Here is a 24144-nt window from a genome sequence, read left to right on the forward strand (position 1 = left end):
TATTTTCATTGTGATCCCAAGCAAAATGTTAACACCTGCAGTGTTAAAGATTTTTTATTTTTTTAAGAACACATAGTTCCCAAGGTACAGAAAGTACTGAAAAATTGATCACAAATTCAGGAAAGCCAATAAAAATAATAAAGCTCATGTAGTACTAACAAAACTAGTGATACTAATGTTTGGGTTTTTTTTTAATCAGCAAGATTTCCAAGTCAAGACCAAGGATGTACTTATTTCAAACAATACTCAATACAACTAAGTGTCAGAACCCAATAAAATCATCTTTCGACCATTTTTTGTAATTTCATAACCATGGATGTTTATATTTGATAGTGTATTTTAAAGTAAAGAAGGAATCATTGTCAATTATAATTAGAAAAAATTACCTGAGAAAATTTTACAATGTGAATGTGAGTAATAGAACACTGGCCATTTGTCTGAGCTAATAGGAAATTATTATAGTTTTAAAATTAATTTTCTAACCCATTACATCTACAATGTGCCCAACACTGACAGTGCCAATGCTACTGGGTAGGAAAGCAGAAGGCCTGCTATGGGTTTTCCAAATTACGGCTGTCAATATAGGGAACGACCTTCTTACAGGTCCTTCTTCTGTAAATGAGGAATGCAGGGTGAACCTGGGACCCAACAGAGGCTGTGCTAGCTGGGACTGTCTTAGGGCACTCTGATTGCAATCAGAGATATCTGTAGTTTCAAAGTCATTCAAAATTATATACAAGATAGGCCACAGGCATTAAAAAATGGTGCTTTATATACCAAAAGAATGGTATATATAAACCACATCAATGGTTCAATGATCTCTACTAAAACAAGCGCAACACAACTGATTTTCAAATATATTACAAATGCACACATGCACATGAAAGCATGGGTATATAAGTATGTAGGTATATATAGAGAGACACACACTGAAAGAAAAAAAAAAATCACACACGGGGTTATGGGCATGACTCTAAAGTAATACAAAATGTCCTAAAGGCCATAAAAGAAAATAAATCTGAAAACTCTTCCAGAAGACTGACATCTATAACAGCAGGTTACAGAGCAACCATTTTTAAGATCCACCATAATAAAAATAAAAAGAGATTATTTCTGAAAAGTACATAAAAGAATTCAACAACTACAGCATATAATTAAAGCCCTCAGGGGACACTATCTAGATTGAATGTGATTATATAGGACATAAGGGACTTCCCTAGTGGCACAGTGGTTAAGAATCCACCTGCCAATGCAGGGGACCCTGGTTCGAGCCCTGGTCCGGGAAGATCCCACATGCTGTGGAGAAACTAAGCCCGTGCGCCACAACTACTGAGCCTGCGCTCTAGAGCCTGTGAGCCACAACTACTGAGCCCGCATGCCACAACTACTGAAGCCCACGCGCCTACTGCCCGCGCTCCGCAACGAAGAGTAGCCCCTGCTCGCCACAACTAGAGAAAGCCCGCGCACAGCAATGAAGACCCAACACAGCCATAAATAAATAAATAAATAAATAAGACATAATATAGCTGTAAAATGCAATGCAAATGAGACCTAACACTTTTAAATAAACAGAAAAATATAAGCCTTCAGAGTATGAGTATTATAAAATCTGCATACTCAAAAGCTATGCATAAGCTCATGACTCATTTGGAAGTTATACATTATTAACAAGACCAAGGCTTTGCAATCATAAAGGCTGACTCATGATAACACTTAAAATCTGGAGACAAATGTTTGTTAAGAAATGCTGCAAATAGAAAACCTTATTCACAGAGTGTTTTTTAACCTTCGTTGATCAACTTACATAACTCAGGGACTTGGTTTTTTTAAAACGTGGAGTCTGTGACATCGATCACTTTGCCCTCACTAGTAACTGAAATCCTTTACAAATATGACTGACTCCTGATCCTGGGTCACTGTTCGAGTATTTATAACAGCAGAGTCCAAAAGAGTCCCATTATGAAATTATTCCTAAATACTTAGCACGATTTAAACGTATCCCCCCCAACTTCGCTGTTATTTGAAAAGGCAACAGGTATGCTAGAAAGAACACGAGATGGGAAATTTTCAGATAAGGTCGAAGGGGAAAATAAAGAACTAAATACACAACTGCAAGTCACTGTCTTGAGCACTACCCACAGGAAGGGGCCATAGCGCAGGGGAGGATGGTGGACCTCCAACAGGACACCGGGGTCACTGAAGGCTGAGGTTAAGGGTAGGGGGCAGCAGGTGGGCACTGGAGGAGGGAAGGTTCATAAATGGGAAAGATCATCTAGAGAGAGTAGGAGTATCTGAAGTCAAAGTTCAGTTCTAAGGGAGCCCAGTTTAGGAGACAGTAACTAAAGATGGTGCCTTGGAGCTGGGCAAGAAAACAGATCACAAAAGGGAGGCCAAGCGGATAGTAATGAGAACACACTGGTTGTTTACAATTTTTTTTTTAACATTGCCACTAATCTGAGGACAGATTAAAACTCAAAATCCTTGAGGAAAACTCTGAGCCACACTCAGAATTTATTATAAATGTGCCGCTCTCTAAACTCATTTAACACCTTGTTTAAATATTAAACTAGAGTGAATGAAGAAAAATGAAACATTTTTAATTCTCTTAATGTTGAAAACCATAATCAAGTACCCTTGGAATTACCTCTTTTCAATTAAATAAAATTAAGTACACTAATCTTTTACCGTGGAAGGTCAAACTCTTTTAATGCGTCTGGCCCATTTTCTAATGCCTACACAGGAAATGAAAAATCATGCATAAAAACTGCCTTTGCACAGGATACAGACAGGTATTGACAGTGTGTGGATTTCCCAGCCCATCTATGTGGAAAATTTAAGATGCAGAAAAAGAGGCCAATCACTCCTGAGGTGAAAGACTGTCACGTGACCTCACTACTCTCTCCTGCAGCTCTTCTGAGCTGGTGGTCAGTGCGTCTTCTCAAAGAAGTAACCATCACAATTAGCAGACGCAAACTATTATATATAGGATGTATAAACAACAAGGTCCTACTGTATAGCACAGGGAACTATATTCAGTATCCTGTGATAAACCATAATGGAAAAGAATATGAAAAAGTATGTATATATATATATATATGTGTGTGTGTATGTGTATATATATATATATATATATAAATGACTGAATCACTGTGCTGTACAGCAGAAATTGACACAACATTGTAAATCAGCTGTACTTCAATAAAATAAATTTTTTTACAAAGAAGTAACCATCAGAGTATCACTAGCTAACAGTCACGGAGAACTGACAGGTATGATACTAACATATCTCTTGTAACTCTCCCACAACCCAGTGAGATGGGTTCTATTTTATGACTGTCTCTGTTTTACAAATGAGGAGATTCGGGTTTGGACAGATTAAGGAACGTGCCCAAGGCACACAGCTACTAAGCAACAGTGCCAGGCCTCAAACCAATTGTCTTCAGTCCCAAAGCCCAGTAGAAGCAGTTAGCTACAAAGCAAGATGCACACATAAATTATGTGGGTGCTTCCTTTTTTTTATTCTCAGAGCCGCCCCTAACGCTATCTGGGTGCACTGAGAAGCTAAGTGAAAGGGTCATTCGTTGCATCTATAGCAGCTACAGCAAGGAACCTAGTTTCCAATCTTTCTGCATCTCTTTTTCCTCATCCGAAAAGTCAGGTAAATAATACCTTAATAGTAATAATAATAACCTTAACATGTTACTATGAAGCTGAAACGGGCGATATGATTACCCAGGTGCACACCAGCCAAGAGCTCATAGTAGCAGCCTCTGGCATTTGATATCCCAAGTACTTAAACACAGCAAACAACCTTACCGAGGATCTAACACCCATCATTCCGTGGATATGGCATGGCATAGGTAAACCACTGTCCCCGAAAGGGGAAAGTCTGGGGTCCTCAGGAACCTCCTTGGGGCTCCCCAGTCACATCCATACCCAGATGATGCCGGCAGCTCCTCCTATCCCAACGCTGTACGCACAGTGAACTTAAAGAAAATAAGGCAATAAACCTGGTTTTGCCAGAAGCATTCCAGGGCAAAAGAAAATCTGGTAAATTTCTCAAAATATTTTCTTGCCTTTCACGTCTCTTTTTACACCTCCTCATGAAGGTATTCTATTTTGTTACTGGCTTTATGAGGATGTGGTACTCATTAGAGCACCGGCTTTCCTCTTTAAACAAAATAGGTATTGAAGATGAAAGAACATCTTTTAAATTATCATCTCTTTTTTTTTCCTCTGCACACTGGTCGATGAACTAGGTGACGTTAATTTTCCGGATCTCACCTCTAACCTCTTAATAATGCTCCTCACAGGCGGTAACTAGTTGGCACATTGTTCCCTTGCTGGAAACTAGGAGACAGTAACTAAAGATGGTGCCTTGGAGCTGGGCAAGAAAACAGATCACAAAAGGGAGGCCAAGTGGATAGTAACAAGAACCCACTGGTTGTTTACAATTTTTTTTTTTAACATTGCCACTAATCTGAGAACAGATTAAAACTCATAATCCTTGAGGAAAACTCTGAGCCACACTCAGAATTTATCATAAATGCACTGCTCTCTAAACTCATTTAATACCTTGTTTAAATATTAAACTAGAGTGAATGAAGAAAAATGAAACATTTTTAATTCTGATGATGAATATACCACAATCAAGTACCCTTGGAATTACCTCTTTTAAATTAAATAAAATTAAGTACACTAATCTTTTACCATGGAAGGTCAAACTCTTTTAATGCGTCTGGCCAATTTTCTAATGCCTACACAGGAAATGAAAAATCATGCATAAAAAGTTAGTCTGTGTGAATCCATACCTGGGAAGCGTAAGGAGCTTCACCCACCCAAGAGCAAACAAAATTCAAAGTCTAGGGAGACGACCTACTGATGAAATTTATCTTTTATGACCATACATTAAGAACTTGGTTAAAGAGGAATAAGAGCTCTGTGATGGGAAGAATGAAATAGTGATTTAATTATGCCCAAATAGCAGTGGTGAGAATGGAGACCATTTAAGCCAGACTGATGAACTTGCTACTCTCTTCTCAAAGGTCTGCACACGTTCAAGGGCACAGCCAAGCCAAGTTGCTGCTTAGCAGACACTGATGTCAAGGCAAAGAGAGCCTGGTTCAGGAAACACGATGGGGACAAGAATGAAAAGTGCTTTTAACCTTTTGGGTGCAAAGCAGAGAAACTCCTGAGTCAAAGCCTTGATATTCCAGCTAACAATCTAGTTGTGTTTGCATAGAGCTCTCTGATTGTCCACCTGTTTGGGAAGCATAAGTACATTACTTATTGTGAACACAGAAATCTGAAGCAACGAGGCAAGTGCAGATGAATCTATTGCAGCCTTTTTCTAAATCACTGCTCTGCATAATTAGAGAAACTCTGATGAACGCAGGTTTTTGAATAACAACTTCCAGAGGCGTCTCGGAGAGTTTTGCTTGTCCCTTGAGAATTACTGGTAATATCTTAATAGTGCAATAGTTAATAGCCAATATATCAATAGGCAGATTACCTAATGCACTGAGCTGCAAAGGTTTCTAAAACCTAGTAAGAAAATGAGTATATGGAAGTGAGATAATATAAATCACAGGCATTCTGATCCAGATATTAATATCACTGCTGTATTTTCTCTGCAGGTAGTCACCAACGGGGCAGACTCAGGGGGTTGTAACTGTGTGGCCAGAAGGGTTAAAACCGGAAAGTCCTCTACCCCCATAGACTTGATGATGGGTTTCACTCGTTTGGCAAGTGTTTCATTCCACATATTCATTCCATATATACAATTATACATTGTAATTGACATTTTAAAGCACTATGTTTTAAAATTTTTTTAATGGGAGGACCTATTTTCAAGAAAAGCCCACCCATTTGGCCTCTCTCTCTTTACCATAACCAATACCCTTCAGAAACCTCTAAGAAATCCTAGAACTACTTAGAATACAGATTACAACCACAGGTGTCTTGCATACACATACTTCTCCTCCTCCACCAGATCCCACTCCTGCTCCTACACCCATCCTCTTACACCTCTACCTATATGTACGCGTACACCTACACCTGCTTCTGTACCTATACGTATACCTATACCTACTTCTACGTGTACACCTGTACTGCTCCTACACCTGCTCCTCCTACACCTACGCCTACACCTACACCTGCTTCTGTACCTATACATATACCTATACCTACTTCTACGTGTACACCTGTACTGCTCCTACACCCATCCTCTTACACCTATACCTACACATACGCCTACACCTACACCTGCTTCTGTACCTATCCATATACCTATACCTACTTCTACGTGTACACCTGTACTGCTCCTAGACCTGCTCCTCCTACACCTACACGTACGCCTACACCTACACCTGCTTCTGTACCTATACATATACCTATACCTACTTCTATGTGTACACCTGTACTGCTCCTACACCTGCTCCTCCTATACCTACACGTACGCCTACACCTACACCTGCTTCTGTACCTATAAATATACCTATACCTACTTCTACTTGTACACCTGCACCTCCTCCTATAGCAGTTCCTACTCCTGCTCCTCCTACACTTATACATACTCCTACACCTACACCTAATCGTGTATCTATAAATATACCTATACCTACTTCTACGTGTACACCTGTACTGCTCCTACACCTACACCTAACCCTCCTACACCTACACCTGCTCCTGTATCTATAAATATACCTAAACCTACTTCTACGTGTACACTTGCACCTACTGCTACACCTACACATACACGTAATACCTACACCTATTCTGGTTCCTAGAATGACTTTTAAGGCAGGTTCTGTGTTTTGCATCAGCTGTATCTTCATCCAGCTCTACAACACAGTAGTTCAACATCTGACCATAAGTCACAGGTACCTTCCTCAATGCTTTTTTGAAAGATTTTCTATACTTGTAGGATAACAACCTCTTTTATTTGCTAATTACTCCTTGTATCCTTACAAAGCACTTTAACAAACATTTATTGTAAACATTTAAAACACAGGCTTGTGATGAGCGTGAAGTGAAATGAAACCTTTACTTCAAATAACTACCATCTTGTTTCTCTTTAGTCTCATTTTATAATTAGTCCTCCAGCTTCTGCCAGGACCACCGGGCTGAGACGGAAGAGAGTCACTGCTCCAGGTGTTACGAGAGTTCAAGTCCTCATCTGAACCCTGCGTCTCGCACCTCCCTCCGCTCTACGTGCTGGCTGTACTCCTGCCACGATGCCCTCCAACCTGCCCAGCCTCCCCTGCCTAAAAGCCTGGCACTGGCTGCTTCTCTGCACGGACGGCTCTTCCTCTAGCTCTTTCCAGAGCTGGCTCCTCTTCATCATTCATGACTCGACCCAAGCAGCACATCCACAGAAGAATAATCAGGCCGAACCTGCCTAAAATGCCCTCCCTCTTACTCTCAATCCCCATATTGCTCTCTTTCCCATTGCTGTGTGGTTGTTTTCTTCTTCAGAACAATATCCCTGTCTGCCATCACCTCGCTTATTTTGCTTATTGTCAGAATCTCTCCACCTTCCAAGGTACATTTCACGAGAGGAGGATATTTATTTTGTTCACCACTGAATCCCCAGCACCTAGAATAATGACTTTACACAATAAGCACTCAAGAAATGAAATGAGGCGGGGCGGGGGGTAAGATGTCCAAACTATAGCTAAATCAATATTAAACAGTTAATTTTAGAGGAATTTTTAGATACGAACTTTTATGTGCTGTCTAACAGTTCATAAAAGGTAGGATTTTACGTGTTTCTCATTCTTAGGATTTTCACTGAACAACATACGCCTACAGTATATGAATTATCCATACAACAGAAACCTACTTAGGTACAAATGGTACAATTACTTCTAGGGCTCTAAGCAGATCTGCTTGCTTTATCATGTTTTGCTTAAAATATTCCAATTATGTTATACACTTACAAATGTGAAGGTAAAATTCCAGTCATATTTATTTTTAAAACAGGGCAAGAAATTAGAAGCATATTTCACCTAGCAAAAAGGCAATTACACACAGCAGCCCATTCACACCATAAGCCAAGACAAAAACAAAATGATATTTTGGTGTTTGGGGGGGAAAGTAATTTCTAAATAATTAGATGACATTTAGAAATGATGAATGTATGTTCACACTAACTACAATTTAGTAACAATTTAATATTGGATGCAATCACACACATCTCATTCGGTCACTATCAAAAGAAAAAAAGAAATCACCATGGCATATCAAAGGTACTCAAAGTTTCCTATTATTATGGAAAACCCAAAGATGAAGGAAAAAAGTCATAGGATAAGATATCTCAAATGAAACATTTAATTCTGTTCTTTTTGGTTGGCTACAAAGAATAAAACAAAAACAGGAAAATCAATAACCAAATTGTTTCCGATGCCATACACCCCATGCGGATGAAATTAAGAGTATAGACTTAAATATTCCTAGCACATTTAGATCAACATCCTAAAAGATCAAAAGCCAAAACTGCTTCTGACCACTAAATTAAATCTATAGCTGGTATAGAGCATTTAGCATCTGAAAGTAGGGCACATCTGATGGCAGACAGTTCTGCTGTTCTTCACGGTGGCATAAAACACTAGCAGAAAGAGATCGTTGACATCTAAAACATTTTAATTACCCCATCCTTAAATTTCCCCCCAAACTATAATTCAAGTATTATGCGGTACACATTTTTTCACCTCCATTCTCCAAAGGCACAGACGATCCTCTCAGAGAGGGCTAGAGAAGACATGGCAAAGATGAGCAAAAGGCTTGACAATCTATCAACTTGATCATCAGTCTCTTAAGAAATAACAGACTCTAATAGGCAGGGGTTCCAGAAGACAGATGACACCAAAGTTCCTAACCCTCAAATAACTGACCTCCAGGAAAAACAGGATGTCAAAAATGCAGCTATGAAGTTCCTAAGCCAGTCTCTCCTCTGCACACAGAGCAAACCCATTATTCTTTTCTTTTTTATTTATAAATTTACTTTATTTGTTTATTTTTGGCTGCGTTGGGTCTTCGTTGCTGCGTGCAGGCTTTCTCTAGTTGCAGAGAGCGGGGGCTACTCTTCCTTGCGGTGCACGGGCTTCTCGTTGCAGCGGCTTCTCTTTGTTGCGGAGCACAGGCTCTAGGCGCGTGGGCTCAGTAGTTATGGCTTGCGGACTCTAGAGCACAGGCTCAGTAGTTGTGGCGCTTGGGCTTAGTTGCTCCGCGGCATGTGGGATCTTCCCGGACCAGGGCTCGAACCTGTGTCCCCTGCATTGGCAGGCAGATGCTTAACCCACTGTGCCACCAGGGAAGCCCAAACGCATTATTCTTAAAGCTTCGTCCCTAACAAAACTTCTAACAAGTAACGCGCAGGAAGAGAAGGCCATTACTGGCACAGAATGGGGCTAACAGTCTCTTTACTGGAAGCTGGCCAAGCCTATCAAGCCCACGTAGGATCTACATAGAACATTTATAGGCAAATCGAGTGAGATCCAGGCCATTTCTAAGACAGGCTGTGACAGCTGTAGGTTCCAGCCTGCCCTAACCCCCAGGACTACTGGTCTCCTGACATCAGTACCCCCAATAAATCCGTTTCCCTTTGGCTGGGTGGGTATCCAGGAAAAGAAGGGGTTGTTATTGTTGTTTGGTTTTTCGCTTTAAGAAAAAGAAAGTCAGCCTAGACTTAGAATCACAGCTTTCACCTATGGGCTCCTGACATGCAACCAGACATCAGAGAACCACACTGATTCCCTAATTTAGAGAAAACTACTAATGACAGACTGCATTGCTTACTCTCTGCCTTATAAGCAGGAATGCTCACACTATCATATTCATCAAGGCAAAAAGTTAGAGCAAACAAAAGAATGTCCTCACCATCATGGCCACAGATAATTACTCAGCAAAATTGCCCTCCCTGGAGACAAACTGTTGAACAGTCTTTGTTCCTCTAAGAAAAGCTGGACCACTACCATTTGATGTGAGGACCACTACTTTAACTGTATGTGGATTTTTTATTGGAAGGTAGGAAATTCTGAGTGTTCACGTATCATTCTCGTGCCTACCCACTGATAGGAAAAATCATGCTTCTCTCCTCTGTTCTCCAGATTGAGAACCAACCCCTGGAAATATCCAAGAGGAGAGACTTCTCAGCTGTGAGCAGGGATTCACCAAAAACACCACTGCAGACATCTGCAATCTGTTTCATCAAATATTCAACACAGCACATCTTTGGAAATCAAATAAAGAAGCTTTGGTGATAGCATGTGGGAGACGATCTTAGAATGTTAAGTGATAACAGCCAATCCACAGTGAAGACATGGGTTCTGTTGGTTAGTGTATTTGTAGCTTTAGTTTTTGTTCAAACCCAAACAAAAACATTTATCTCATGTAATTTATGCCACGCATACTCTCTGGTGACTAATGATTTTCTTGTTAGGTCGTGCTGTACAGAGGTTGAACCTGAAACCCTAGAACCTAACAAGTATACCCAGATGTTTTTATTTCCTCAAAACTGGTATAGGAGGCAGCAAATGCCCTGAGCTCAATGAGACCTTCTGGACGGCAGTACAATTTGTAACTAGAATTGCAAATGCTCTATGGTGTCCAACTGCCAACATGAAATTTAGGTGTGTCAGAGAATTATTTTGTTTTCTTAAATACTCATGACATGACTCAGTCATGTAATATGTCTAAAGAATAAATAAAATATGCAGTAGATTTTACCTGCTTTTCAACAGTGAACTGTTAGGTTCATTCATTTTAAAATATAGGGCGTATTTCACTTACTAAAAAACTTTTTCCAAATAATTTAAAAATCTGGTCTCCAGCCCCGAGAGACTTCAGTCTAAAATATCACTGTCAACAGTAGCAAATCACAAATTTCAAAAAGATCATCCATGTGTACAAATGGTACATATGCATCAGGAAACAAAATGTTTAATTGGCTCATCTTTCTGCCTCCAAAAACATTCATGCAGAAAGCATCTGTTTTATTGCTGGTGTTGCCTAATATTACGTTCAGGAGACTGCTCACAAATAGTATCAGAGAAGCGGGGGAAGCTGGCAAAACCCCCCGTGTTCTATGTCAGATGATGGGAAACTATCCTTAAGAAGCAAAATTCCAGGACTTCCCTGGTGGCGCAGTGGTTAAGAACATGCCTGCCAAGGCAGGGGACACGGGTTCAAGCCCTGGTCCGCGAAGATCTCACATGCTGCAGAGCAACTAAGCCTGTGCGCCACAACTACTGAAGCCCACGTGCCCTAGAGCCCGTGCTCCGCAACAAGAGAAGCCACCGCAATGAGAAGCCCGGGTACCGCAACGAAGAGTAGCCCCCGCTCACGGGAACTAGAGAAAGCCCGCACGCAGCAACGAAGACCCAATACAGCCAAAAATAAAAAAAATAAATAAATAAAATAGATTTATTTAAAAAAAAAAAAAAGCAACATTCCCAGGTTCAATTTGGCCGAATGCCCATGGCACTGTGGTGGGTGCAGCACTAAGATCATCCTCACACTATTTATTTTGAACTTTTAATAATAGATGAAAAAATATTATTTAAAATAAATTCAAGAACATTATGTAATCTGGGGATAGGCAGTTCATAATTTACCCCAACCTTACGAAAGCCAGGGCCCAATTTTTGACAGTCTCAAAAATTTGTAATTCACCCATCTGTTTCTCTAGTGCTTTCAGATAAAGCAAGGAGATTATGATCCTTTTTAAGAAATTTCATCCCTTATGAGTTCAGCAGAAATTTGCACATGAATTTGTCAAAAATACTTAAGCTTTTCTCCTGAAAATCAGTTTCATTTCTTTCCTGTTACTGATTTTTCAACCATCCACCACTTCACCTGCCTCTTCTGCCTTCTCCATCAGCACTCTCATTCCAGGCGTAAAAAACAAAATGAATAATAAATAACATGAGGCCTAAAAGCACGAACATTGCAAATATTTCTCTGAAATATATTCCCACATGGGGCCGGCTTATTTCATGATTTTAAATACATCATAGCAGGCACATGGGGTATGGACAGGAGCTAGAGAGAGCCCCAATGATTCTGGAAAAAAGGAAGGGGATTGCCTTTTGAGAGTTAGCATAACATATACACACTATTATATATAAAATAGATAACCAACAAGAACCTACTGTATAGCACAGGGAACTCTACTCAATGTTCTGTAATAACCTAAAAGGGAAGAGAATCTGAAGAAGAATAGATATACAGAGATATATAGAGATATAAAACATATATATGTATAACTGAATCACTGTGCTATACACCTGAAACATGATATTGTAAATCAACTACACTTCAATTAAAAAATAAAATAATAAAAATAAATAAATAAGAAGGTAGCAGAAACAAAACTGTAAACAAAGATAAGCAAAATCAACTTGGAGAGCTCTGGCCTGAACTAGATCTCATTTACAAGCATAACTACAAAAAGCTTATTATGTCTGTCAAAAAGGCAGGGAGTCATGGGTTGGGTCCTTGATTCCAAGCTCATCAAGCGCCCTTTGGCTGAACAGTCAGCAAGGTTTCGGGATGCCAGGCCATGTAAGCCAGCAAGCTGGCCACTCGCTGTCACAGCTTCCCACTGTCACCTTCGGTACATCATCGCTCATCGTTATCTGATAGTTTTCCCGTTCTCTATTTCTGCCTGCCTCTGCTCCCTCACCCTGCCTCCCTCTCAGAACACCCTAGAACACTTGTCCTGTTCACACTGTACCCCAAGAGCCTAGAAATACTGTTTGATGAACGAGTAAGTAACGCGGCTCACCAAGACTATAGACGGGCAACTGCAAAATCCAGCCCAGCTGACCCAGCATTTTTCAGCGTCAGTTAACAAATCAGCACTCCGGTGTTACTTCTTGGTTTTGTGAGCTTTCTGAATTCAAGGCAGGGAATCTGATTCACTCAAGGACATGAATGAAACTACTTTTCAGGTCCTGCAGAAACAGGGGCCAACTTCACCTCCGGCTCCCTCCATCAACAACGTGGGTGGGCAGGACATTGGCTGAGACCATCCCTCTGCCCGTTAGCTCCCCTCCTCTGTTTTGTCTGTGTTTTACATCCAGTGGCTGAAGCATATGCCAAATTCTAGACCTCTCAAAGGCGAGTCAAATCTTCGTGGCAAGCTAACACACCCTGGAGCTAATAAAAAGAGGTGTCTTCCAGCTTCTGCCTTTTGTCTCTAGCTTTCAAAAGGAAAGACCAATTTGCCAATCCCTGTGGTCACACTCAAGTTCATGTGTCCAACACACATTGAGGCCAAACAAATCAAAACAGGAGTTTGGAGCACAGAAATGTTTATTGCAAGGGCCAAGCAAGGAAAATGGGCAGCTCATGCTCAAAAAGCCGAAACTCCCTGATGGTTTTCAGGGAAGAGTTTTTACAGGCAAAATTTGTGAGGAGGGCTGTGGGATATGGGAATGGTTATTTTGCCATGTTCTTACAACCTGTAATTTCATTTCCTATCAAAATTCTACCACTCCACAAAATTGTTTTTTTCATACAATCCAAACACTAAAAGAAAACAATAGCCACTTATAATCAGAAACTGCTGGCTAATGTTTGTTAAGTTTAAACATGCTTTTGGTCATCAGATATTTATTAACCTTCAGAATGGCCATCATCAAAAACTCCAGAAACAATAAATGCTGGAGAGGGTGTGGAGAAAAGGGAACCCTCCTGAACTGTTGGTGGGAATGTAAATTGATACAGCCACTATGGAGAACAGTATGGAAGTTCCTTAAAAAACTAAAAATAGACCTAGCATATGACCCAGCAATCTCACTACTGGGCATATACCCTGAGAAAACCATAATTCAAAAAGAGTCATGTACCACAATGTTCACTGCAGCACTATTTACAATAGCCAGGATGTGGAAACAACCTAAGTGTCCATCAACAGACGAATGGATAAAGAAGATGTGGCACATATATACAATGGAATATTACTCAGCCATAAAAAAGGAACAAAATTGAGTTATTTGTAGTGAGGTGGATGGACCTAGAGTCTGTCATACAGAGTGAAATAAGTCAGAAGGAGAAAAACAAATACCATATGCTAATGCATACATATGGAATCTAGAAAAATGGTACTGAAGAACCTACTGATAGGGCAGGAATAAAGACGCAGATGCTGAGAACAGACTGGAGGACACAGGGGGGAAGGGGAAGCTGGGACGTAGTGAGAGAGTAGCATTAACATACATACACTACAAAATGTAAAATAGATGGCTGGTGGGAAGCTGCTGCATAGCATGGTGAGATCAGCTCAGTGCTTTGTGACCACCTAGAGGGGTGGGATAGGGAGGGTGGGAAGGAGGCTCAGGAGGGAGGGGAGGGACTTTCCTGGTGGCACAGTGGTTAAGAATCTGCCTGCCAATGCAGGGGACACAGGTTCGAGCCCTGGTCTGGGAAGATCCCACATGCCGCGGAGCAACTAAGCACGTGCGCCACAACTACTGAGCCTGCACTCTAGAGCCCACGAGCCACAACTACTGAGCCCGTGTGAGCCACAACTACTGAAGCCTGCGTGCCTAGAGCCTGTGCTCCGCGACAAGAGAAGCCACCATAGTGAGAAGACTGTGCACTGCAACGAAGAGTAGCCCCTACTTGCTGCAACTAGAGAAAGCCCCTGCACAGCAACGAAAACCCTACTCAGCCAAAAAAACAAAATAAAATAAATTTAAAGAAAAAAAAGAGGGAGGGGATATGGGGATATGTGTGTGCATACAGCTGATTCACTTTATTGTATGGCAGAAACTAACAACATTGTGAAGCAATTATACTCCAATAAAGATGTATAAAAACAAATAAAATTATTTATGTTTGTTAACTTTAAAGTGGCTTTTGGTCATCACATCCCTAATTATCTCTATTTAGCCTTTTTAAGCTCCTTGATGATAGAGGTTAAGATCATTGGGCAGGGGCGGTGGGGAAGGAGGGTTAACCTGACACACAAAAGTCCAATAAAGATTTGATGGGTGAATTATGTGATTACATGATGGCATGATTATTCTATATTAACATACTGTATAAACTTACAAATGCCTGACTCACACATGATCCACCAAAAGAGTAAGCTGATAACCTGCTTCCAAACCTCCTCTCCCCAGAGGAAGCTCTGTACCAGTTCAGAATACAATCCAAACTCAGTATTACACTGGGGATTACCCTATGGACACTACAGAAAAACAGATCTTGGTACATAACAGATCTTGTATTCACTTGCTCCACAAGTGAACAAACCTATCTGCCATCCTTGTTAGAGTGAAAGGATGTGGGTTTTGGAACCAATAGACTCTCATTTGAAACTTGGTATCACTGTATCGCCAGCACCTAGTGTCAATGTTTACGTTAGAAAAAGAATCTCTCTCTGGAATTCCCTGGCGTCCAGTGGTTAGGACTCTGTGCTCTCACTGCCCAGGACCTGGGTTCGATCCATGTTCGGGGAACTAAGATCCCACAAGCTGCCTGGCACAGCCGCCCCCCCAAAAAAAGAATCTCTTTAACAAGGGTATTTACATGTATCTGTGAATGAGTGAAGGGATAAACATATGCAAAGAGTATTCGTGTCATCCAAAACAACTACTTCTCTAGTATGCAAAGAGAGAGATCTAGTTGCAGTTTCTCAATTTAAAATATTCCGGTGGGGGCTTCCCTGGTGGCGCAGTGGTTGAGAATCTGCCTGCTAATGCAGGGGACACGGGTTCAGGCCCTGGTCTGGGAGGATCCCACATGCCGCGGAGCGGCTGGGCCCGTGAGCCACAACTACTGAGCATGCGCATCTGGAGCCTGTGCCCCGCAACGGGAGGGGCCGCGGTGGTGAAAGGCCCGCGCACCGCGATGAACAGTGGTCCCCACTTGCCGCAAACTAGAGAAAGCCCTCGCACGAACCGAGGACCCAACACAGTCAAAAATAAATAAATAAATAAATAAAGTAGCTATAAAATTAAAAAAAAAAAAGAAGGAGGAAACCAGCTTAAAAAAAAAAAAAAATATTCCGGTGGATATTTACATGGAAAAGATATCTAACAAATTATACATTTTGCTTCAAATTCAATTCAAGTAGACAACATTACTGGGGTCATGATTTTTTAAATTAAAAATACTGCATTGATCAATAAACTCCCAGCTGATATAAAGTACTTCCTTTAGTTATATTTAAACTAGTTATCAACTTTTTATACGTTTCTTTTAATTTTTTTTCCTCAAAAATTTGCTGACTAACAGTGAAGACAGGTATGTCTTACACATTGTGAAAGGTACAAAAATCTAAAAAGGAAGTGAAATCATCTGGGATTATCGTTAGAAAAATGTGCTTCAAATTCATTTTGTTTTTAATGAAAAGTCAAGTCCTAGTCAAATACACTTTATAACCACAACTTCATCTGGTCACACCTGATTTTTCAAATGCTTAAATGATTCTTTTTATCCACAATATTTGCATGCATAGCCTACAGTTCAAACAATGATTCCTAATCTATAAATATTAGAATCTCCTAATATAGCACTCCATTCAATGTATAACTGAGTCACCTAGTAAGCAAGTTTAAATTATATGATTTCTTAAATGGCTATAAAGAAAACAACTGCTGTGGGCAATAAAACTCTAACTAAACAAAATCCCATCATGGGTCTAACATCCAGGAAGGTGATAAGCCCTTACAGAACCTCATGTTTCTACATGTACAAATAATTAATAATAAAGTATAAACAATATGCTTTAATATAATATAATGGTTTAGAATTAAATTACAAAGAATAATTCTTTCTTTTATCAATTTTCAGGATCAACTCTTAGTTTCTTGTTTTGCTTTCTTTACCATCTATGGGGGGAGGAGGGCAGGAAATCCAAGTTTAAGCCCATCACCTTAAGCTTGTAACATCTCACCTTCCTATATGAGAAATGTAAATATCAGTGAGAGGCTGTCAGTAGACATTAGCAGAACAGCAACTCAATTAACAGCAGAATGAATGTATATCCAGATACTCAGGACTACACTCTCAAACATCCCTTCTGCTTAAAAAAAAAAAAAAAATCCACAGACATTTCTTCCAAGTCCAAAACAAGCACTCAGACAACAGAAAAGAAATTAAATTTCAATGTCTTCCAGGATGGCAAAATCTGGATAACCTAGTAGAAGAGAGAATCACTTGGTATTATTGACAAGTAGAACTTAAGAATTTAGAAACAATATTAAAGACATAAGGAGGAAACATAACTAAAGACCATAAAAAACTTGTTGAGATAGGCTGACACCTTTGAAAAACATTTCTCTAAAAATGGACAGTCTTTTATTTCTAAAATATATTATTAATGTGTACACTCCAGATCCTCATGAAATTAATATGAATAATATATATAAACTTGTTTTATAAACTGGACTGCTTTAAACCAGTATTAAGGTATACTTCTTCAGTGTTAGGACAAGTAATCCAAAGATTACACTGTTTATATCATATGTGTTCGTCAGATACCGACTGTTAGAGACTTCAGGAATCATGTAACATTATTCTAGTAACCCGGCATATTCATCATTCCATTAGTAAGGCACAGTCCCTGACCTCAAATGTTTAATCTGGAGGGGTAAATAAAACTCATACCCATGTAGCAAGCAATCAGTAAATACTATAAGATGAAACAAAACTAAGTTTCCCACTGCACAAAAATAATTTCATAGGATTCTGTCTTCACTGGGGAGGATTTCATGGAGGAGACAGTGATTGATATGGGCCTTAAAACATAGCTCGGATTTCTATGTTTTATTTCTCTATAAGATTGAAAATTTCCCAAAGGATCAATCTGTTGACACTATCAGCTCTTTGCACCCCTCTAATTCCCTGCCCCTGCTGAGTACACAATCAAATTAAGCATTTAATGAACGGAATCACAACTGCTATGAAAATATAACTGCTCGTCCCAAAAAAGCAATGATATGGAACCTCTATCTTCACACATTTAACAGAACTCTCCTGTCCACTGGCTCCCCTTTTTCTCCCTAGGTACACTGCCCTCAGACCACACTTTGTCCTGGACCAAACATGATCTACGACTTACTTCCCACTTCTCTTCCTGGCTTTTTCTCAGCCCTTTCTAGCACCAGTGGATAACCTGGATTACCATATGTACAGTGAGAATGCCACTCTCCGCCAGATCATACCACGCCTGAGCGAAAGCACTTGTATCCTAACATTGGCTACCACCTGGCACTTCACATAAACTCATTAGAGCTCCTTGACCTCAATCTTAGACACACAGGACTAGACCTATTTTTTTATTCATTCATCCATCCATCCATCCATTCCCTCATTCAGCTGGCAATCACTTAGTCCACCACTCCCCTGTGCTGAGCACGATGTTAGGTACTGAGCGCACAAAACTGAACGTGGTTCTTGCCCCACAAGGGCTCATGGCCTATTAGTGCCAGTGTCCATCAAAAGAGGATAAGGGAGGAGCTTCAAGATGGCGCAAGAGTAAGACGTGGAGATCACCTTCCTCCCCACAAACACATCAGAAATACATCTACATGTGGAACAACTCCTACAGAACACCTACTGAACGCCGGCAGAAGACCTCAGACCTCCCGAAAGGCAAGAAACTCCCCACGTACCTGGGTAGGGCAAAAGAAAAAATTAAAAACAGAGACAAAAGAATAGGGACGGGACCTGCACCAGTGGGAGGGAGCTGTGAAGGAGGAAAGGTTCCCACACACTGGGAAGCCCCCTTCGCGGGCGAAGACTGCGGGTGGCGGAGCGGGGAAGCTTTGGAGCCACGGAGGAGAGCGCAGCCACAGGGGTGCGGAGGGCAAAGAGGAGAGGTTCCCGCACGGAGGCTCGGTGCCGAGCAGCACTTACCAGCCCGAGAGGCTTGTCTGCTCACCCGCCGGGGCGGGCGGGGGCTGGGAGCTGAGGCTCGGGCTTCGGTCGGATTGCAGGGAGAGGACTGGGGTTGGCAGCGTGAACACAGCCTGAAGCGGCTAGTGCGCAACGGCTAGCCGGGAGGGAGTCCGGGAAAAAGTCTGGAGCTGCCGAAGAGGCAAGAGACTTTTTCTTGCCTCTTTGTTTCCTGGTGCGCGAGGAGGGGGGATTAAGAGCACTGCGTAAAGGAGCTCCAGAGACGGGCGTGAGCTGCGGCGATCAGCGCGGACCCCAGAGACGGGCATGAGACGCTAAGGCTGCTGCTGCCGCCACCAAGAAGCCTGTGTGCGAGCACAGGTCACTCTCCACACCGCCCCTCCCAGAAGCCTGTGCAGCCCGCCACTGCCAGGGTCCCGTGATCCGGGGACAACTTCCCCAGGAGAACGCACGGCGCGCCTCAGGCTGCTGCAACGTCACGCCGGCCTCTGCCACGCAGGCTCTCCCCGCATTCCATACCCCTCCCTCCCCGCGGCCTGAGTGAGCCAGAGCCCCCTAATCAGCCGCTCCTTTAACCCCGTCCTGTCTGAGCGAAGAACAGACACCCTCAGGCGACCTACACACAGAGGCGGGGCCAAATCCGAAGCTGAACCCCGGGAGCTGTGCGAACAAAGAAGAGACAGGAAAATCTCTCCCAGCAGCCTCAGAAGCAGCGGATTAAATCTCCACAATCAACCTGATGTACCTGCATCTATGGAATACCCGAATAGACGATGAATCATCCCAAACTGAGGAGCTGGACTTTGGGAGCAATGATATATATATATATATTTTTTCCCCCCTTTTTCTCTTTTTGTGAGTGTGTATGTGTATGCTTCTGTATGATTTTGTCTATATAGCTTTGCTTTTACCATTTGTCCTAGGGTTCTCTCTGTCCGGTTTTTTTTGGGTTTTGTTTTTTAGTATAGTTTTCAGCACTTGTTATCATTGGTGGATATGTTTTTTGGTTTGGTTGTTCTCTTCTTTCATTCTTTTTTTTTTTAGTTACTTAAAAAAAATTTTTTAATAATTATTTTTTGTTTTTTATTTTAATAACTTTTTAATTTTCACTTAGTTTACTTTAGTTTAGTTTATGTTTTTCTTTCTTTCTTTCTTTCTCCCTTTTATTCTGAGCCGTGTGGATGACAGGCTCTTGGTGCTCCAGCCAGGCATCAGGGCTGTGCCTCTGAGGTGGGAGAGCCAACTTCAGGACACTGGTCCATCACACACCTCCCAGCTCCACGTAATATCAAATGGTGAAAATCTCCCAGAGATCTCCACCTCAACGCTAAGACCCAGCTCCACTCAATGACCAGCAAGCTACAGTGCTGGACACCCTATGCCAAACAATGAGCAACAAAGGAACACACGCACCGATTAGCACAGAGGCTGCCTAAAATCATAAGGTCACAGACACCCCAAAACATACCAGTGGACGTGGACCTGCCCACCAGAAGGATAAGATCCAGCCTCATCCACCAGAACACAAGCACTAGTCCCCTCCACCAGGAAGCCTACATAACCCAGCCACTGGGGGCAGACACCAAAAACAATGGGAACTACGAATTTCCAGCCTCTGAAAGGGAGACGCCAAACACAGTAAATTAAGCAAAATGAGAAAACAAAGAAACACACAGCAGATGAAGGAGCAAGGTAAAAACCCACCAGACCTAACAAATGAAGATGAAATAGGCAGTCTACCTGAAAAAGAATTCAGAATAATGATAGTAAAGATGATCCAAAATCTTGGAAACAGAATGGAGAAAACACAAGAAACATTTATCAAGGACCTAGGAGAACTAAAGAACAAACAAACAACCATGAACAACACAATAAATGAAATTAAAAATTCTCTAGAAGGGATCAATAGCAGAATAACTGAGGCAGAAAAACGGGTAAGTGACCTGGAAGATAAAATAGTGGAAATAACTACTGCAGAGCAGAATAAAGAAAAAAGAATGAAAAGAATTGAGGACAGTCTCAGAGATGTCTGGGACAACAGTAAATGCACCAACATTCGAATTATAGGGGTCCCAGAAGAAGAAGAGAAAAAGAAAGGGACTGAGAAAATATTTCAAGAGATTATAGTTTAAAACTTCCCTAATGTGGGAAAGGAAATAGTTAATCAAGCCCAGGAAGCACAGAGAGTCCCATACAGGATAAATCCAAGGAGAAACACACCAAGACACATATTAATCAAACTATCAAAAATTAAATACAAAGAAAAAAGAAGCAAGGGAAAAACAACAAATAACATACAAGGAAATCCCCGTAAGGTTAACAGCTAATCTTTCAGCAGAGACTCTGCCAGCCAGAAGGGAGTGGCAGGACATATTTAAAGTGATGAAAGGGAAAAACCTACAACCAAGATTACTCTACACAGCAAAGATCTCATTCAGATTCGAAAGAGAAATTAAAACCTTTACAGAAAAGCAAAAGTTAAGAGAATTCAGCACAACCAAACCAGCTTTACAACAAATGCTAAAGGAACTTCTCTAGGCAGGAAACACAAGACAAGGAAAAGACCTACAATAAAACACCCAAAATGATTAAGAAAATGGTAATAGCAACATACATATCGATAATTACCTTAAATGTAAATGGATTAAATGCTCCGACCAAAAGACACAGACTGGCTGAATGGATACGAAAACAAGACTCATATATATGCTGTCTACAAGAGACCCACTTCAGACCTAGGGACACATACAGACTGAAAGTGAGGGGATGGAAAAAGATATTCCATGCAAATGGAAATCAATAGAAAGCTGGAATAGCAATTCTCATATAAGACAAAAGAGACTTTAAAACAAAGACTATTACAAGAGACAAAGAAGGACACTACATAATGATCAAGGATCAATCCAAGAAGAAGATATAACAATTATAAATATTTATGCACCCAATATAGGAGTGGCTCAATACATAAGGCAAATACTAACAGCCATAACAGGGGAAATCAACAGTAACATAATCATAGTAGGGGACTTTAACACCCCACTTTCACCAATGGACAGATCATCCAAAATGAAAATAAACAAGGAAACACAAGCTTTAAATGATACTTTAAACAAGATGGACTTAATTGATATTTATAGGACATTCCATCCAAAAACAACAGAATAGACTTTCTTCTCAAGTGCTCATGGAACATTCTCCAGGACAGATCATATCTTGGGTCACAAATCAAGCCTTGGTAAATTTAAGAAAATTGAAATCGTATCAAGTATCCTTTCTGACCACAACAGTATGAGACTAGATATCAATTACAGGGAAAAATCTGTAAAAAATACAAACACATGGAAGCTAAACAATATACTACTTAATAACCAAGAGATCACTGAAGAAATCAAAGAGTAAATCAAAAAATACCTAGAAACAAATGACAAAACACGATGACCCAAAACCTATGGGATGCAGCAAAAGCAGTCCTAAAAGGGAAGTTTATAGCAATACAAGCCTACCTCAAGAAACAAGAAACATCTCAAATAAACAACCTAAACTTACACCTAAAGCAATTAGAGAAAGAAGAACAAAAATACCCCGAAGTTAGCAGAAGGAAAGAAATCGTAAACATCAGATCAGAAATAAATGGAAAAGAAAAGAAGGAGACAATAGCAAAGATCAATAAAACTAAAAGCTGGTTCTTTGACAAGATAAACAAAATTGATAAACCATTAGCCAGACTCATCAAGAGAAAAAGGGAGAAGACTCAAATCAATAGAATTAGAAATGAAAAAGGAGGTAACAACTGACACTGCAGAAATACAAAGGATCATGAGAGATTACTACAACCAACTATATGCCAATAAAATGGACAACCTGGAAGAATGGACAAATTCTTAGAAATGCACAACCTTCCAAGACTGAACCAGTAAGAGATAGAAAATATGAACAGACCAATCACAAGCACTGAAATTGAAACTGTGATTAAAAATCTTCCAACAAACAAAAGCCCAGGACCAGATGGCTTCACAGGCGAATGCTATCAAACATTTAGAGAAGAGCTAACACCTATCCTTCTCAAACTCTTCCAAAATATAGCAGAGGGGGGAACACTCCCAAACTCATTCTACAAGGCCACCATCACCCTGATACCAAAACCAGACAAACATGTCACAAAAAAGGAAAACTACAGACCAATATCACTGATGAACATAGATGCAAAAATCCTCAACAAAATACTAGCAAACAGAATCCAACAGCACATTAAAGGATCATACACCATGATCAAGTGGGGTTTATCCCAGGAATGCAAGGATTCTTCAATATACGCAAATCAATCAACATGATACACCATATTAACAAATTGAAGGAGAAAAACCATATGCTCATCTCAACAGATGCAGAGAAAGCTTTCGACAAAATTCAACACCCATAAAAACCCTCCAGAAAGTAGGCATAGAGGGAACTTTCCTCAACATAATAAACGCCATATATGACAAACCCACAGCCAACATCGTCCTCAATGGTGAAAAACTGGAACCATTTCCACTAAGAGCTGGAACAAGACAAGGTTGCCCACTCTCACCAGTATTATTCAACATAGTTTTGGAAGTTTTAGCCACAGCAATCAGAGAAGAAAAAGAAATAAAAGGAATCGAAAACAGAAAAGAAGTAAAGCTGTCACTGTTTGCAGATGACATGATACTATATACATAGAGAATCCTAAAGATGCTACCAGAAAACTACTAGAGCTAATCAATGAATTTGGTAAAGGAGCAGGGTACAAAATTAATGCACAGAAATTTCTTGCATTCCTGTACACTAATGATGAAAAATCTGAAAGTGAAGTTAAGAAAACACTCCCATTTACCATTGCAACAAAAAGGATAAAATACCTAGGAATAAACCTACCTAAGGAGACAAAAGACCTGTATGCAGAAAATTATAAGACACTATTGAAAGAAATTAAAGATGATACAATTAGATGGAGAGATATACCATGTTCTTGGATTGGAAGTATCAACATTGTGAAAATGACTCTACTACCCAAAGCAATCTACAGATTCAATGCAATCCCTATCAAACTACCAATGGCATTTTTCACAGAACTAGAACAAAAAAGTTCACAATTTGTATGGAAACACAAAAGACCCCGAATAGCCAAAGCAATCTTGAGAAAGAACAACGGAGCTGGAGGAATCAGGCTCCCTGACTTCAGACTATACTACAAAGCTACAGTCATCAAGACAGTATGGTACTGCCACAAAAACAGAAATATAAATCAAT

General features: G+C 40.6%; 1 protein-coding gene and 1 long non-coding RNA gene across 2 annotated transcripts in view; both read right to left on the bottom strand.

The window, feature by feature from the left end:
- RYR2 (ryanodine receptor 2) overlaps window positions 1-24144 on the bottom strand; it is a 732481-nt gene that overhangs the window by 602595 nt on the left and 105742 nt on the right. The gene's annotated exons all lie outside the window — the stretch shown is intronic.
- On the bottom strand, window positions 11438-16217 carry LOC309642779. The gene is made up of 2 exons (XR_014253375.1): window positions 16034-16217; window positions 11438-15676 (listed from the first exon to the last, which is right to left on the bottom strand). It is a non-coding gene; the product is annotated as an uncharacterized lncRNA (long non-coding RNA).

Source organism: Balaenoptera physalus (genome assembly GCF_965194825.1).
Source record: "Balaenoptera physalus genome assembly, chromosome: 14".
NCBI classification, from domain to species: domain Eukaryota; kingdom Metazoa; phylum Chordata; class Mammalia; order Artiodactyla; family Balaenopteridae; genus Balaenoptera; species Balaenoptera physalus.